Genomic DNA, 16,569 nt, shown 5'->3' on the forward strand with positions numbered 1-16,569 from the left:
GGTGTCAAAGTGGATGTTGGCATGGTTCTACAGTGTGGATGGTGTGAGTGGGATTCGGGGCAGTGGGGCGGTGGGGGGGAGCTGGCCTGTGTTATGAAGGGTGGGTTAGGGGTGGTGGGGTGGGGGGGGGGTCACTTTTTTTACTCACTTTCTGTTGACATTGTGGATTAAGTGGCGAATGTTCCGAGGGATTTTTAGCCGCTAAATACCTGCCACCCTGGCAACCCAAACCATTTCAGTCCCAAGCTAATACTTGGGTGGGTTCCTCCTTTCTGTGTGAGTCAATAAGTCATTAGAGTTTTGCAAGTTTGGAGGGATGTGGGAGTATATATATATATAATATATATATTTATTTATGAGTGTGTGTGTGTGTGTTTGTGCGTATAAAGTAGCCCACAAGACAAGGTCAAAGTTACTGGTGAATAGAAAAGAGAGACACTTTTTGATGGGAGTTTTCTGCAAAACTTTTTCACATTGAATAATGTCTTATGGGGAGGGGCTTGGAGAAAGCAGAGCAGTTAAAATTGGTTTGACATACTTTTTAATATAATAATCCTTTGATATATATATAATTTGTATAATGTGTGTGTATATATATAGACAGAGATAGAGAGAGAGAGAGAAGGATGTCTGTTCGAATGGCTAAAGATAGATGAATGCATTTCTGCACTAAAGTTGAATTATAGAGCTATTGAGGAGGTGAATTCAGTTGCTGATCGCAAATGTCTAGTCTGCTCTTTTGAATGTGAGAGTGAGGAGCCCGGGACGGTGGGTTGGGGGCTGCCCAGTGAAGTGCCCAGTCTCTGGAAGATGCTTTCAGTCTGTGCCGGCGTTTCCTTGCTGAAACCACTCATGTGGAAACGCTGATGGTGGCTGAGCCCTTCATCTGCCTAATTCCCATTGACAGGCACTGACCGTCAATATGGACTCTCGAATATAGGTCAACAGTCTTAAATCAGCCTTAAAGGGAAACTGCGGACCGCGAGTTCAAGTGCTCAACTTGCTGTGCAAGAGCAGGACATTTGGTTTAAGACATTTCATTCTCCAGCTTTTGTGTGTGTGAGAGCAAGAGGGTGTATGTGTGTGAGAGCGAGAGGGTGTATGTGTGTGAGAGCGAGAGGGTGTATGTGTGTGGTGGCAGGGTGCCCTATCCTTGCATACTTTCTAACTTGAAGAAAATCTAGATGACTAGCCATTGCGCATTCCATTCCAGCAATTTATCTCTGGAATTTCCATGTGTAGGTGGGATGCATGAAAATCTCAGCTTGGTTTGGATAGTCTTAAGCATGGTGATGGGTTTCCGCATGTGTCAGACACCCAGCTGAACCCCCCAAAAAGCCATTGCTCACATGGAAGACAGAAGATGAGATCAATCGGGTTAGGGTTAGGTATTGATTGGGTAAATGCAAGCTTGGGTTTCTTAAAACCTGTGGATTGTTGGAGGAAGCTGTGTGGGCTTGAGGTCTGAAATGTTGCTGCAGTCGCCACTGACGCCAACCAATCTGTGGTGAAAACATTTCTTCCAAACTCCGTCTTAACTCAGTTCCGGGCTGGAGTCTAACCGATGTGTTTTGGGGTTGGGATCACTGTATATATCCCTCACTGAGCATGGATTTGTTGGGCCACAAATTCAATTCTCTCAAGTTCATTGCAATTTCCTTGCTCCATGTGACCAGAAGCAGAAGTGACAATGGACAGCATCATGTGATAGGAAATGAATATTCTTTCTACCTGCCAATAGCTTTCTAGTTACGTGATTTTATTTTCTCTTCCTATATCTACTCTACTGTTCTAAGCTGCAATGTCCCAAAGAATCATGAAGCAAGTGATCAATGTGTTTGGGTGATTCTTGGCCATGACACTGGAAAAAAGTCCCTTCTCTTTTCTGATGTGTTGGTTCACAAGATTTTTGACGTGCACCTGAACATCCAGGCGCTATACGAATGTCATTTTGTATTTTGTATTGTATTCATACCTTTCCACAGAGAAAGCTTTGCCCAATGTACTGCCCAGCCCTGGGATATGTGGATATTTGGGTGAGTTAGGCTCAGCTGCAATGCCCCTTTGGTGAAATAGTCAGGTGAAGCTCACTGTCGAAGCTCACGCATTGAAGGAGGTGATGCTTATGTTCCAGTACATTCAGTACAATTTTATGATATTCACAATCCCAATTAACAGAAGGTTTAATTGCTGCAGTGTGTCTGTTGCTGCCTGGTTGCATGATTTTAGAGAAATGCATACCTCGAATCGTATCTATAATATGAATGATCACACCTATAATAATTATAAGAAATATTATTTAAAGGTTTAATTGGGATGTGTGATCTTGGGAAATAGTGTCGCTAATCATGATTTCTCTATAACACAGATATAGGGAGTGCTTCTTCCCTCCCTGTGTTATATGCTCCTTTTAAACGAAACTCTGTTAATAATCAAGCAATTAAATTTTTTTTGGTCACCTGGGTGTCATCCATCTGGTCTGCTACTCTTGTTCCTCACTCCTTGGTTCAACCATTGGTGGATGAGCCTTCAGTCACTCTCTGAAGCTCTCTCCCCCAAAACGCTTTTACCTTTTACTCTCTTTCGTTGCCTTCGGAATCCTCTTAAATAATGTATCGCTTTGGTGAACAGCTCAATCTTTTCCTTTTTCCTCCTCAGTCGGTGATCTCATCGTTGTGAAATGTTTTTGAGACATTCATCTTATGTGAGAGGCATTATATAAGAGTGTGTTGTTGTTGTTGTATTTTTTATTGATCTGAAAAGCAATGTTTGTGCAGTAACCTTTATCTGCCTTGACAAGCTATGGAGACAGACTGACCATGTGTGGAGCATAAAAGATTTGGTGCAGTGGATCCTCTTTCCCAGACTACAATTACAGTATGAAGACAGACAGATGGACAGAGCTGTAAAGTTGGCCAGTCTTTTAAAACGGGAAGATAGGTTAATAAAGGATGGGGAGCAGTGATCAGAAATGCTGGTTAACAATTCTTAAATGAACATGGCAAGCAGTGGGTGCTGTATTAAATGCTCGTAAAGTGAAACAGGAATAAAATATGCTACAAATCCACCGCAGGGTAAGCTAGAACAATGGTTTAGTTAGTGGATGAAAGCATTGCCGGGGTTTTGCAATTGGGAAGCCAAACAAGAAGGATGCACACTCGAATCTATGAAGGCACTGGCCTCAACCAAGGCTGCAGTAGAGGACGTTATAATTACCTTCTATGTCTCTGGGTTAGCCAAGATTCAGCCAAGTTTTCTGCTCATGATCATGAATTTACTCTGATAATAATAAGAAGAAATAATCCTTACATTTGATATAGCACCTTATTTAATCGTCAGAACATATCAAGCCCTTCGCAGGATTTATTGTAAAGTGTAAAGTAGTAGTGACTATGTATTTGATAAGCGAAAATAGCAATCATATTGCGCCCAGCAATGTCCCAAAAAACAGCCATGAGGTGTGTGACTAATTTATTGAACACGCCCATCACTTCTCCTTCCAATCCCTGCTGGAAGGTTCCCATGAATAGGTTGTCGGGTGATCGGAAGATCATGTCTCGGTAATGATTGTTTCCCACCGCCATTGTTTTGGCTCACACATTTTTTTAAAAAATGGTTACTTGGTTGACGTGCCAGAGATTCTATGCTCAAGCGTGTGGCCCTGACCTTGAGTCTATACAAGAGAGAATTGGAGAGGAAGAGATTGCAAATTATCATAGAGGGTGTTTTTGAAAAAAAGAAGAATTTGAGCATGTGCGTGTATGTGTGTGTGTGTGTGTGTGTGAGAGAGAGCGAGAGAGAGAGTTATAGAAATGTGCCAAAACAGGTGTGAAGACATAAAGGGATTAACTCCAGGGCTCTGAGTATTCACATGCTAATTGAATGTATTCACAGTAACAGACAGTTCAAGTCTACAGTGGATGGGAAAACGGTTCTGCTTTTTTATATTCACGTTGTTTTTGCCTCGAGCTAAGCTGCCCTCGACTTAAGCCAGACCCCAGAACATTGTGCGGGGTCTAACACAATACAAATTTGACTAATTATTTACCAGAAATCGTCCTTTGCCTACTGTTCAGATGGCAGCAGGATTGGTATTGATAAGCCCGTAGTATTGACGTCTCAATCAATAACACCTCCCAGCCTGCCAACAGCTAGTAACAAAATAGCATGCTCAGGGCAGTCTCTTGTATGCCTGGTACAGAAACTGACCTAAGGTATGGTGCCCAGTCCGCACAGTGTTTGTTGATTTATTTTTTTCTGTGGGAGGAGAAACGTCAGCCAGAGTTCCCACTCTTGATCGTTATCAAACTAAGAGAGAACTGGATAGGTATCTGGGGAGGACGGGTTTGCAGGGTTATGGGGAGAAAGCTGGTGATTGGGGTTAGTGAAAGTGACGTCAAAGAGTCGGCACAGACTCGATGGGCCGAATGGCCTCCTTTTGTGCTGTAACATTCTATGAATCTATGAATCATATTCTATGAACCTATAAACATTCACGTGCATGGACATTGTGGGAGGACAAAGAGGGAACTTGAGAAAGATGTCAAAGATGTGATGCCAGCACTCCACGTGATCAAATATCCTGACGTCATTCATGTCTAGATAGCCTCACAGGTGGGCAAGGTGCTGGAGTCGGTCGTCAGTGGCTATTGATCAAACCATATTCCAGCACAAATGAACCCTTTCGAGATAAGAGAGATTGAACATTGCGATTTCAAAATCATGACCATTTCGTCTGTGGGGTGTGGGTGGGGGGGGGGTGTTCATTAGGATTGGGTAGTGACAAGCTGATGCTGTGAGAAATCCCTTGAAATATCAATGCGATTTGCTTGACACACGAGAGGATGTGTTGCATGTAGAATATGTAATGTTACAGCGAAGACCGTACTTGATTGTTTGGTTTTAGGTGCATCTGGCAGTAGTTACTTCGGAGAAAAAGATAATAATAATCTTTAATAATCTTTGCATTTGATATAGCTCTTTAAACCATCTTCAAGACGTCTCAAAGCGCTTCACAGAATATATTGTAAAGTGAACTGACTGTATATTTTGTGGGCGAAATGCGGCAGCCAATTGCGCACAGCAGTGTCCCACAAACTGTCATGGATTGAAGTGACCAATTTATTATTCTTATTTTTTTGAAGGAATTAATACCCCCGGAAAAGCCATTCACCAATCGACTAACAACTGGATTCCTACTTTCTGCTAGGTAAACAGAGGCATGTGGAGTAAGGAAACTTGCCCAACATTTCGCCCCGCCAGAAATCGAACCCAGGTCTCTCACTTGCGAGGCAAGTCGCTAACCACTGAGCTACAGGACTCCACAATTGTGCTGATCAAAAATTGGCTTCTGGTCACCATACAGTGATGGTGTGCAGGTACACATTGGTCGAGGACAGGATCAGTCTTGGCTCTCCAAGGGTGGAGGATAAAATCAGAAGCCTTTTCCCTTGCCATCGTTGACCTATTGGTTGCCTGTGGTCCCATTGATTGACCTTGCGTGATGGGCATTGGAGCGCACAATTCCTGCTGGCATCAAAGGGAGGGGGAGACATCTGATGGGCACCTGTGCAGTACAGATTTGAACTTGAGGGAATTTGAATGTGACAACTGCCCAAATCAAATCAACCATTTGGCTCCAACCGCCCCATAGCTGCCCTGGGTGTGATGATAACACTCAAGCTGCCCCGTCCCCCTCCCCCACCCCATCCTGCTGCTGCCTAGAAACCCTGCGATTTTTCTTTTTGCTTTAAATTGTGTTACGAATGTAGCTGTTGCCACAGCAACGGATTGACACGACAGAAATATACCAGCGACCGGCTTTCCAAATGACTCGAGTGTTGATGCTAGTGTCTGGGAGCCGATTTGCGAAGGAATGGGCTTGTAGAACCTTAGAAACTACAGCTGAAGTATCCTGATAAGAGAACAAGCCTATTCTTCCCCCAAAGCACAAAGCTAGCACTTAACAGATGGCTGTCAGAATTTGGAGTTTGGGGAACAGATATTTCATTCCAGAAGGATTGGGGAATTGTACAGCCCGAAGGAGGCCATTTGGCCCATCGTGCCAGTGCCGGCTCTTTGAAAGAGCTACCAACTAGTCCCACTCCCCCACTCTTTCCCCAATGCTCTGCAGATATATCCTTTTCAAGTGCCTGTCCAATTCACTTTTGAAAGCTACTATCAAATCTGCTCCCACCACCTTTTTTAGGCAGTGCATTCCAGATCGTAACATCTCTTTGGGTAAAAAAAAATCTCGTCTCCCCTCTGGTTCTTTTGCCAATTATATAAAATCTGTGTCCTCTGGTTAGTCTCTGCGTTCAAACTCCAGAAATCTTGAAACTCCATCTATGCTGTGATAGTGGAAAGTCGAGTTAATAAAAAAAAGCCCAGATCTGACCTGTGTTTAATAATATAAATTACGTCAATTACACACACTTAAGCAATGTACCAATTAAACTCATTTTAGTAGAGGCTTGTAATTCTATTAACTGGTTCCAAAGGTGTCGCCTTCCTGTACTAGCTCCAATATCCATCCACATCTCCCTCTATCTCAATCTCCCATCTATGTAACAATAATTCCTCCAAAACGGGTGAAGAGTCCAGTGCCAGAAGACTTCAAAGGTTGAAAACAGTTGGAGAGAAGATTAGTTAAATTAAGACGTGTGGGTTAAGCAAGACACATTTGGAGTTTAATGAGCTTCCGCAGGAAGGGAAGGCTGGGGGAGGGGAGAACTTCTACATTCTTGAGGTCCTGGGAGAGAATAAATTATAAGTGATGTGCCTCGCCCAGGTAATAATAATCCTTGCCTTTGATACAGTGCATTATCACATCGTCGAGACGCTCAAATTGCTTCACAGAGTATACTGTAAAGTGAATTGACTGTACTTTGTGGGGGAAAAGGTAACCATTATTCCTGTGTGAGAATCAACTTCAACTTGGGATCCATCAAATCCCTGTCCTTGCCTCATATTGGTACACCCACATTTTTCGACAGGGCAGCACCAGATAGTGAAGCGGAACAGGCTCGAGGGGCTGAATGGCTTACTCCATTTCTTATGTTCCTATGATCAGGCCCAGGCTGATTATTTCCCCCTTCCCCTACCCCAGAGACACAGATGCCCAACCTAACCTCAATAAGCCACAGCTCATGTCTGCAGGGCCCAGTGCCGTTGAGGGGAGGAGCCCCCATCTGGCATCTCTTTTGAAGATTAAATTTTAAAATGTTTACCCTATCATCAGCTGGAAGTTACACTGGAACCCATTCCAACTCAAAGCGGGTTAATTCACATCAACCTTTTTACCTGTAAGTAGGAACCCAGTTATTAGTCAATTGATGGATCGCTTTTCCGGAGGGTAATAATCCCTTCAAAAATAAATAAATGAATAATTTGGGCACTCAATCCACGACTGTTTGGGGGACACTGCTGTGCGCAATTGACTGCTGCATTTCGCCCACAAAATACAGTCAATTCACTTTACAGTATATTCTGTGAAGCGCTTTGAGACGTCTCAATGTCATGGTAAGGCGCTATATCGAATGCAAGGATTATTATTATATTATTATTATCAGCCATGTAAATGCAGTTGTTGGCAGATTAGGTATGGGTCTGTGTCAGGTGTAAATGCTAATATTCTCTATCTGGACCAATGAGGCAATCGTTTCCTGAATCACAACAAACTCCCTGGAAATATAAGCAAAGCCTTTGCGAAATTAATGCTATTAATGATGTGGGATCCCACACTTTCGAACAAAAATAAATCATTCTTTTAAAAAAAGTATTACATTTAGAATATTTAGACATTATTAAATAGTTTTTGACAGTTTCTGAAACTTCCCAGTTTCTTAACTCGGTAAAAGAAGTTAGTAATTCCAGCACAATGTGCAGTTGAGAAGGACTAGAAATAGACAAAGAGTAGCATGATATAAAAATGAATTTGTAATTTAAAATTAAGCGATTTGCTCTGGATTTCAAATGTGTTGGAGTTTTTCCGCATGTATGCTTTACGAATAGTTGGCTGTGGTCAAAATATGTTTTAATTGTATTAACTGGAAGTGTTAAAAGTTTCAGAAAATAATTGTAGGTGTTTAGCGATGGACAGGAATCTTCGGTGTTTCACACCATATAGAAATGGATTTATTGTTTTTTTTAATGAAAAGCTTTGTTTGAGGTATATTTTAAATTTCTTTAAGGATAGAACTTGGTTCTGCCCCAGATACTTTATTTTTTTTACTGTCATGTCCGGGCAATTAGAAACTAAACTTGCTTTAAGTAAAACAATAGGATTTATTTGGAATAAATGCCAGAACAGAGACTGTCAAGTTTTAAATGCATTAATTGCAATCAGGAACCTATAACCGCGTTATATATTTTATATAACAAATAAAAAAAATGGTGATCATATTTTATACTTAATTTGGGGGTCGACTGATATATTGGGACTTCCAATGCAGTTGCTGTGTGTGTGTGTGTGTGTGGTGTGTGTATCAGAGAGAGAGAGAGCCCTCTTTAAATATTTATCAATTTCCCTGTTCTATGGACAGGGAACCCATTTTAGGCGAGAGAGAGGAAATTGATCTGAGGGTGTATATTTTTTTAAGGTGGGAGGGGAAGAAGTGTGTGTGTGTGTTTGTGTGTGTGTGTGGGCGGTGGGTGTCCTGCTCAGTTCCAGGGCTGACTTCGCCAGGCGACCGAGTTGGTATTCCGAAGCTAACGTTTTTTTTTGGGGGGGAGGAGGGAGGATGGATGGGTGGGTGGTGGGGTTGGAGGGGGGGTGTGGGTGGAGGATAATGTGTTGCGTTTGGGATGGAGGTGGAAGGACGGAAATCAATGGGGGAAAAAAAACTAGCCTCGGTTGTTTCAGTTTGAACGAAGCGGCAGCTGTGAAATGGAATGTTGCCTTTTTCCCACGCCCAGAAGACTGAGAATAGACCCCCCCTTACAAGAGGGTCAAGGAACATCCACAGTACTACAAGCCCTGCATACTTATTGAGTCTAAACACACACTCTCGTCTGCGCCCAGACAATCCCCTAATTTACTATGCATCGTATTGAAATATTTAGTCTGCCACTTACCTGGCCCCTGGACTGTACCAATCAGACCTCTTGCTCCCCTTCTGCAGTTACCATTCAGCCCTTCATACTTTTTTTTCAACCTCCTTCTCTGTCTCAATCACTCTAATATATATATATATATATATAGTATATATACAAACACCCAGATTAGGTTAGTGGATTATGAAAGGCTACTCAGTACTCATTATCCTTGTACTTGTACTTAGAAAGGGGTGAATTTTTGTGTGTGTGTGATTTTGTTTATACACACACACAAACAGCGCCTGGAATTAAATGTTAAGGAAAGTCGCAGTTATCCTGTTTTGCCTCTCCGTCCCAGGCATGAATTGACCCAGGTTTGTCCTTGATTGAGGCCAAATTTATTCTCCTTTCTTCCCTCTCCTAAAGGTGCTACTTGCCTTGGGTTCACACTTTCACGGGCAATTTAGCACTATGTATAGCCAAGTAAATATTCTTCACATGTGAGCACAGACAGAGGGTGACTGTGTGTGTGTGTTTTCGACTGTGTGTGTGGGGGGTGGGTCAGGGAGTGGGGTGATGGGGTGAGGAAATGGTTCGGGGTAGGCTTTGCAGTCAAACTGACCTTGTCTCACCTAAAGTTCACACAGACACACATACATAAATATGTCTTTCAGTAGGAGGTCACTGGACAGCAATCAGACCTTGGTTGATTTTTCTCCCTCTTTCGCCAGGCACTTGTTATTACAGGATAAGAGAACTGGTTCCCCTTGTGGGACACGCAAGGTCAAGATCCACACTCCACTCCACCCATACTTCACACGAATCCCAACATATGTCCACTATCAATTCCCCCATCACTTTACACACACGTGTGCGTTAAACATGCTACATCAAATGCAAGGATTATTATTATTGTTACACACATTGGGTCCCGCAATCTTTATACCATATAATTCCTGCAATATTACACCAACGTACATTAACATATACAACATTCTAAATACATAGCACGTGCCCACATATAGCATTTGCCAGTTATTTAGCATGTTGTACGTGTGCATTACATGAACAACATGTTAAACACATGTAACATGCAACATACACACCATCCATATATATGCCATTGCATGCAAACAGATAGCCAAATCGTCTGCAGCTCATTTGTAATTTTAGACAATGTTCAGTTATTCCAATATAAAACCGGGGACATTGAGTCAAGCAGAGAGACAAATGGCTGATGAGTACATGTGTTTGAAGTTTTTTTTTGTCTTATAAAGCGGCCAGTTGTTCTCTGACTGTCAGAGAGTTGAGACGGGCTGCGAAGCTGTCAGCGACTGATCGCTGGCGGAGTTGAAAGGGGTTTGAAAGGGGGAAACGTTGGAAACGACTCGTGGGCAATTCGAAGGAAGTGTGATCAAGGTGATGAGGAATATTCTAAGAGCTTCTGCAGAAAAAAACTTCACTGGAAACAGGAATTCTGTACTCTTGCTCAGCACCCACCCTCCTCCTCCCCTCAGCCTTCATTCCTGGCCTCAAAAGTGTTGATTGATGTAAGCATCCACAAGCACTCTCTGGTACATCACCCGAGGATCTGTGAACCTCAACACTAAGTGTTGGTAGGATGTTTGACCATGGGGGTCATCACAGCTGAGCCCTGACCCTGACTCCAATACTACAAAAAGTTTACCTTCTAATGGGAGAGGGGCTTAGAATGAAGTGGGGGGAGATGGGGTGTGGTCTGAATGGCGAACAGGAATCAGCGCATTGGTTCATTTCCTGACCCCCCCAACCCCCACTCCCTCTGAGATCAGTACCTTAACTTAGACCCCACTAGTCTGTGAATAAGCTACTCTCTAAATACACTTTGTCTATTGAGTGATGGGAATTCTGACCTCCCCCCCGAAATTGTTCTGTAGAATGTGCAGATATTTTGATTGCTGCAAAAGGGCACGTAACGTACAAAGGGTTAAACCAGATCAACTCTGCCTCTAATCACTGGGATGGGGCGAGTGCTTCTCTCCTAGGGGGGCACCATATTGTCTGCTCTGTCCTGACTCATGTAATCCCTGTCCCATCACAATAGCATGTCCTAATGACTGGTATTAACCTCCCAAGGAGCTAGCTAGTTTCTGTCTGATTAAATGCTGCTGTGGATCTTACCTACTCACACCAGCAAAGGGGGGGAGACAGGTGCATATGTGTTTATTATGCAAACAGACCTGCTTCCTTTGAAGGGACTGTGTCCCCCTTTTTTTACCCATAGAATTGCTTAAGGCAGTCGTGCGGGACAGTATTTGGAGCTTAAAAGGAGCAAGGGAAGAAAGTTCAGACAAGCAACAGCCAGAGTCGTATGAATAAAGCGCAAACACTGAGACTCTTTGTGGGGGGAGAGAGACGTGCATCGGTTGAAGAACAGTGGTCTAGTTTCGCCCACAAAATATGCAGTCAATTTACTTTACAGTATATTCTGTGAAGCGTTTTGAGATGTTTCGAAGACATAAGAGGCTATATCAAATGCAAGTATTATTATTAAGAACTCATCAGGCGTCAAAATATAATAATCCTTGCATTTGGTATAACGCCTTGTCACATGGCCTAGACATCTCAAAACATTTCATGGGATTTTACTGTGAAGTTTAGTAACTGTGTACTTGTAGGTGACGGCGATAGCTAGTTTGTACACAGGAATGTCCCACAAAGAGCCTTGATATAAACCATTTTAAAATTGTCCGTGAACTTCTCCTTAACTGCCCAGCACCTTGGGATGTCCTCCCGACATGAAAGGCGCTACACAAATGTTGCTGTTGTAATCGGCAGATTAGCCACTCAGTCCCGTTTGCCCACTGAACATTTCCTCGTGCGGGTGGAATGCACCTCCCTAAAAGAGATTGAATCAATTGGGATGCTTCAAAGGGAGCGAGGTAAATGTTTGGGGAGCATTGCAATCAATCCGGTGCTGTATTAAGGAGTATGTAGAAAAGTCTGGCAAAAATGGTTAAAATAATAATAATAATAATCCTTGTATTTGATACAGCGCCTTATCGCATCATTGAGCCGTCTCAAAGCGCTTCACATAATATATTGTAAAGTGGACAAGAAGACGGAAAGTGCTCCAATAAACTGGTGGAAGAGTCTCGATGGGCTGAACAGCCTCTTACTGTTCCTACGCACTGACGTGGCAGATTCTCAGATAGCAATGTAGCCAAAAGCCGATGAACTGAACAAGCTTTTTTTTATCCACCGCAGGTCGTGACAGGCAGGAGGTTTCCAGTGGCCGGTCCCGATGTCTGACCCCAAAACATTTCTCCGCATGATGCCTCGGGGTAACAACCAGAACTCTGCAACCGTGGTAAGCGATTTCTCAGCTTATCCAGACGCAGGTTTTCCTCAGCAAAGGGCATTGTTTCATTATTGCTTTGAAAGTTTTACGAAGTTGAGTTAACATGTACCTTTGCACTTCGAGAGGGCACTTTATTGGAATGCGTCTTGCATTTTTCTGCTGAAACGGAGGAAATTGGGGGTGAAGAGAGGAGAAAAAAAAAGTACTTGATTTTTATAGTGCCATTTCACGTCACAACCTCTCGGAGCCCTTTGCAAGTAATTACTGTCCAGTGTAGTGACTATTTTTCTGGTCACCTTGAGCCGTCAGGGTACTACAGTCAGTGGTGAGGTGAGTGAACAATCGATCCAGAGAATTGTTCAACTGGGAGAAACTCTTTTTGTGATGAGATATTTAACATCCACTAAATCCACAGATGGCAGCTTGCTTTAATGCCTGATCTGAAGGACAGGCCCCTCCAACAATACAGCTCTCCCAAGTACTGTCTTGGAGTGTCACCTTGAAGAGGGGGAGAGAATATAGCATTAGAATTTCAACACAGAATTTTGCTATCACCATAATAATAATAACATTAATAATATGTGCATTTGAAATAGCGCCTGATCACGTCTTTCAGTGCTCCACAGAATATACTGTAAAGTGAATTGACCAAAATGTGGAAGGAGGAGAAAATTTGTTAGCTTACAGATGAAAAGGGGTGAATCAAAGCCTAAGTTAATCGCCCCTCGCACCCCCCCATCCCCAACATCACCATCTACACCTGAGTGATGCTCTTCTTTGTCACTTTGTGGCCAGTTAGAATCCTTTACCTGGGAAATGGTTTATCAGACTCTGACCTCCTGCGAAATGCTTTTGCATATTAATTATCGCATGAAATTTTAATCGATGCTGCTGGGCTGAAATAACAAGGGCAGAACCCAGAGAGACAGAGAGAGAGAGAGAGAGAGAGAGAGAGTGAGAAGGGGGAAAGGAGAAAGCAATGTTGAAGCAATATTGGACTGTGGTCGTGGCTTATAATCTCATTAACCTCACGACGCATTAAGTGTCTGCCTCTTAATGGGAACAGCATCGAACAGCAGAGGTTCCAATAACAGGTGAACAGTGGTGTGAGACACTCCACTTGTCTTGCTTAAGAAGTTAGCATGAAGGAACTCTCTGATGTTTCATCTGAGTGAGACATTAGAGGTTGGCTGGGGAGGCGGTGGGAGAGAGGGGGTCTTTTCCTCAGAGGGTGGGGGAGGGGAGTATCTCTAATAAGAGGATTTGGTAATTCCCCACACCCCCCACCTCCAAAAAAAACCCTTGCAACAAAGGAGCTTGTCTCCACTAAAAGGTGCAATTACCATTAATTATTTCTGTCTCACGTCTGTCGAATGTTAATATCTGGTGATTCAAAGGGGTGGGGGTGGGATTTGCAGACCCACACGAGCTGGTTCGAAACCAATTTTTGTAACGTTTATAAATAGCAAGCGAATTGTGCCGTTGCTAAATTTGAGGGGAAAAAATGGGTCACGGGCAAAAACATAAAAAAATCTTTGATTTCTTGTGTGGAAGTATTAATATCCCAGGGACGTTGGGTGCAGAAGGGAAATAATTCATAGTAATTGCTCTCGTGGTCACGTTAGGAACCTATTTAGATTGTTCACTGTGAACGAATGGCCTAAATAGAGGGAGAGGAATGCTGCCTTGGCAGAAGGGTTCTGCCATCTTCTCTTCACCCACTTGCCCATCAGTGGGGCCCAATCACCGAGCCATCTGCTGTCTGTGAACTGCGGACGCTTGAGTGGAAGACTTTGACTAACCTTCCCACCCACACCCTCCCGATTTCCTCCCCCCCCCCTCCCAACCACTCCCCCTTGTCCGTCCCGTCCTTCCTCCATTCTTGTGCTGCTGTCTGCATAACATCAGGCGCTCCAGACAGGGGGTCAGGTGTTTGGGTGGGGAAATGTAGGATCGGGAAGGTCTGACTGTTTTGCCTGCGGCAGGAGACGGAGACAGAAATGAGACTCTTTTATAATAACACAGCAGACTGTGCGATTAACCTCTGTGCCAGCTGTGTGTGACACGCCGTCTCTCTCAGTGACATGTGAATATCTTGTGTGTTTCGTCTGTTGCTTTTGACTGCTTTTTGCTGTCCTTCCATCTCCACCTGATCCTCATTTCGTACATTTTCCTAAAAAAAAATCCCCAAACCTCTCTGACTTTAAAATAAAATTAACTTCCGGTGACAATTGCAGTATCTCCTGGAGTGGGATAATTAAGGAAAGGAACTGGTTTGGAAAGAGTGCAGTATTCTCTCCTGTTTGTGACATTTTATCAATGTGCTTAAAAGCTGCGGGTCAGAGTACACCAGAATCTAGGTTACAGTCACAAACGCAACCATTTGCGGACACACACACACTCACTCACTCACTCACTCACACACATATACACACACACACACATAAACACACACACACACACGTGTGGTGCACTCAAACACACCATACACATATTGTTATTAGGCCAGCTGAGTGTTTGACACATGAAACCCATCGCCACGCTTAAGAGCATCCGAACCAGACTGCGGGTTCCGCATACGTATGCCACTTACACATGGAAATTTCTGTATCTATGGAATGCACACTCTCTTCCTGGAGGAGCCCACTCTGCCCGCTTAATTCCAGGGAGTATTAGGTGCAGGTTGGTGAGAGCCAAGGCTTGAGGACCTCAGTACATGTATTGGGGTATGGCTCGACCTCAAGCAGCTAAAACCACATAGATTGCCATTGAGAGCACTGCCTGGCAAGCTGCTTGGACGATTAACAAGATCTGCAGGGAGGGAATTGTAATTCACCCCTTCCACACCTCTGAACTTTGTGTGGGCCATTGTCAAGAGCAGGAATCCTGGCTGGTTTGGTTCCCCATTGCCAAGCTCAGGTAGAGCATGACGTATAGTAAGTGTAGTATGGCTTGGAAGAACCAGGCAACTTTGGATCTAAGGTTCCCAAAGCTTTCCAGTCTGTTGTAGACTAATCAATACAGAATTATTTCCTATCAGTCAACATCTCCATTATTGTAGCATGGACAAGTGTACGAGAAGGCAAACTAGGTGGACTACGTGGTCTTTTTGTGTCTAGTAATTCCTACGTTTCAACAGTGATGACAATCATAGGCTAAGTTTCAGAGATGAGCTGTGATGCTTCTCACTGACACTCAAGGACAGGAAGTCAATGTGTGTGATCTGATTCACTCTCACTGGGGAGGGAGGGGTTTCCTATTTGATGCTTGTGAAGTTGCTAAATTTAAAGCCCCGTGTTTATATTTATATAAAAAAAGAGACGATTGTGTCATCAGAAGCTCTTTTTCTAAATCCTTTCTAACCTCCCGAGGGTGAATTTGCAACTTGTTATAGTCTGTAAACTGCAGGTCAGTCCTAAATTTATTCCTCGCCAAATTGCTGGAGCTCTCGGTTGCTGCCGTGCCTATTTATTGCATGGAAACGTCTTGAAGTGCTTTGCGGAGGGTGGGGAGGTTTACTGATAGTGTGGTGACTTTGCGTCAAGCATAAGAATCACGTTGTCTGGGCTGACACTCCAGTGGAGTGCTGGGGGGAGTGTTGCATTGTTGCGAAGATGCCCATCTGCCTGTTCAGGTGTCTCTGTTTGAAAAGAGAAGGGAGTTTCTCCGCACTTCCTGGCCAGCAATCCCCCAGTTAAATTGGTCACTCGCTTCATGGCTATTTGGGGTATGTTGCTGTGCGCAAATTGGCTACTGGGTTTCGTCCGCAAAATACGCAGTCGCTGCATTTTACAGTAAATCTTATGAAGCATTTTCAGACGAGCTCCCGACGTGAAAGGCCTATAATAAGTGTAAGGATTGTTTCTTTCGGTATGATTGTCTGGCTCACATGTAAACCGTGTTCTCTCAGTGTTGTTTCGGTGGGGAATGGGGTGGGGGAGGCGGGGGGGGGTATCGGTTTGGGTGAGGGGTGTGTTTGATTTATTTGAAATAATGAACAGGATTCTAGGTCGCAGCTTTACAACTGTACTACCCGTGGTATTTCTCAACCGAGGAAGATAATCTTATCCTGACGCACACCTCTTCCCTCCCCCCTCCCCACATCCCCCCACCCCCCGCCAACCCACCGCGGAAAGAAAGCACCACAATCGCGTAATGAAATGTAATGAGCTAAAATGATCCGATTAAGAGGA

General features: G+C 43.7%; 1 long non-coding RNA gene across 1 annotated transcript in view; it reads left to right on the top strand.

Moving 5' to 3' along the window:
* Positions 1-16,569, top strand: part of LOC103181988 — a 51,403-nt gene that overhangs the window by 23,391 nt on the left and 11,443 nt on the right. The window contains exon 4 of the long non-coding RNA XR_488267.2: positions 12,283-12,385. This is a non-coding gene — a long non-coding RNA (uncharacterized LOC103181988). The remainder of the gene's footprint in view (positions 1-12,282; positions 12,386-16,569) is intronic.

Source organism: Callorhinchus milii, unplaced genomic scaffold (genome assembly GCF_018977255.1).
Source record: "Callorhinchus milii isolate IMCB2004 unplaced genomic scaffold, IMCB_Cmil_1.0 Scaffold21, whole genome shotgun sequence".
Classification (NCBI taxonomy): Eukaryota; Metazoa; Chordata; class Chondrichthyes; order Chimaeriformes; family Callorhinchidae; genus Callorhinchus; species Callorhinchus milii.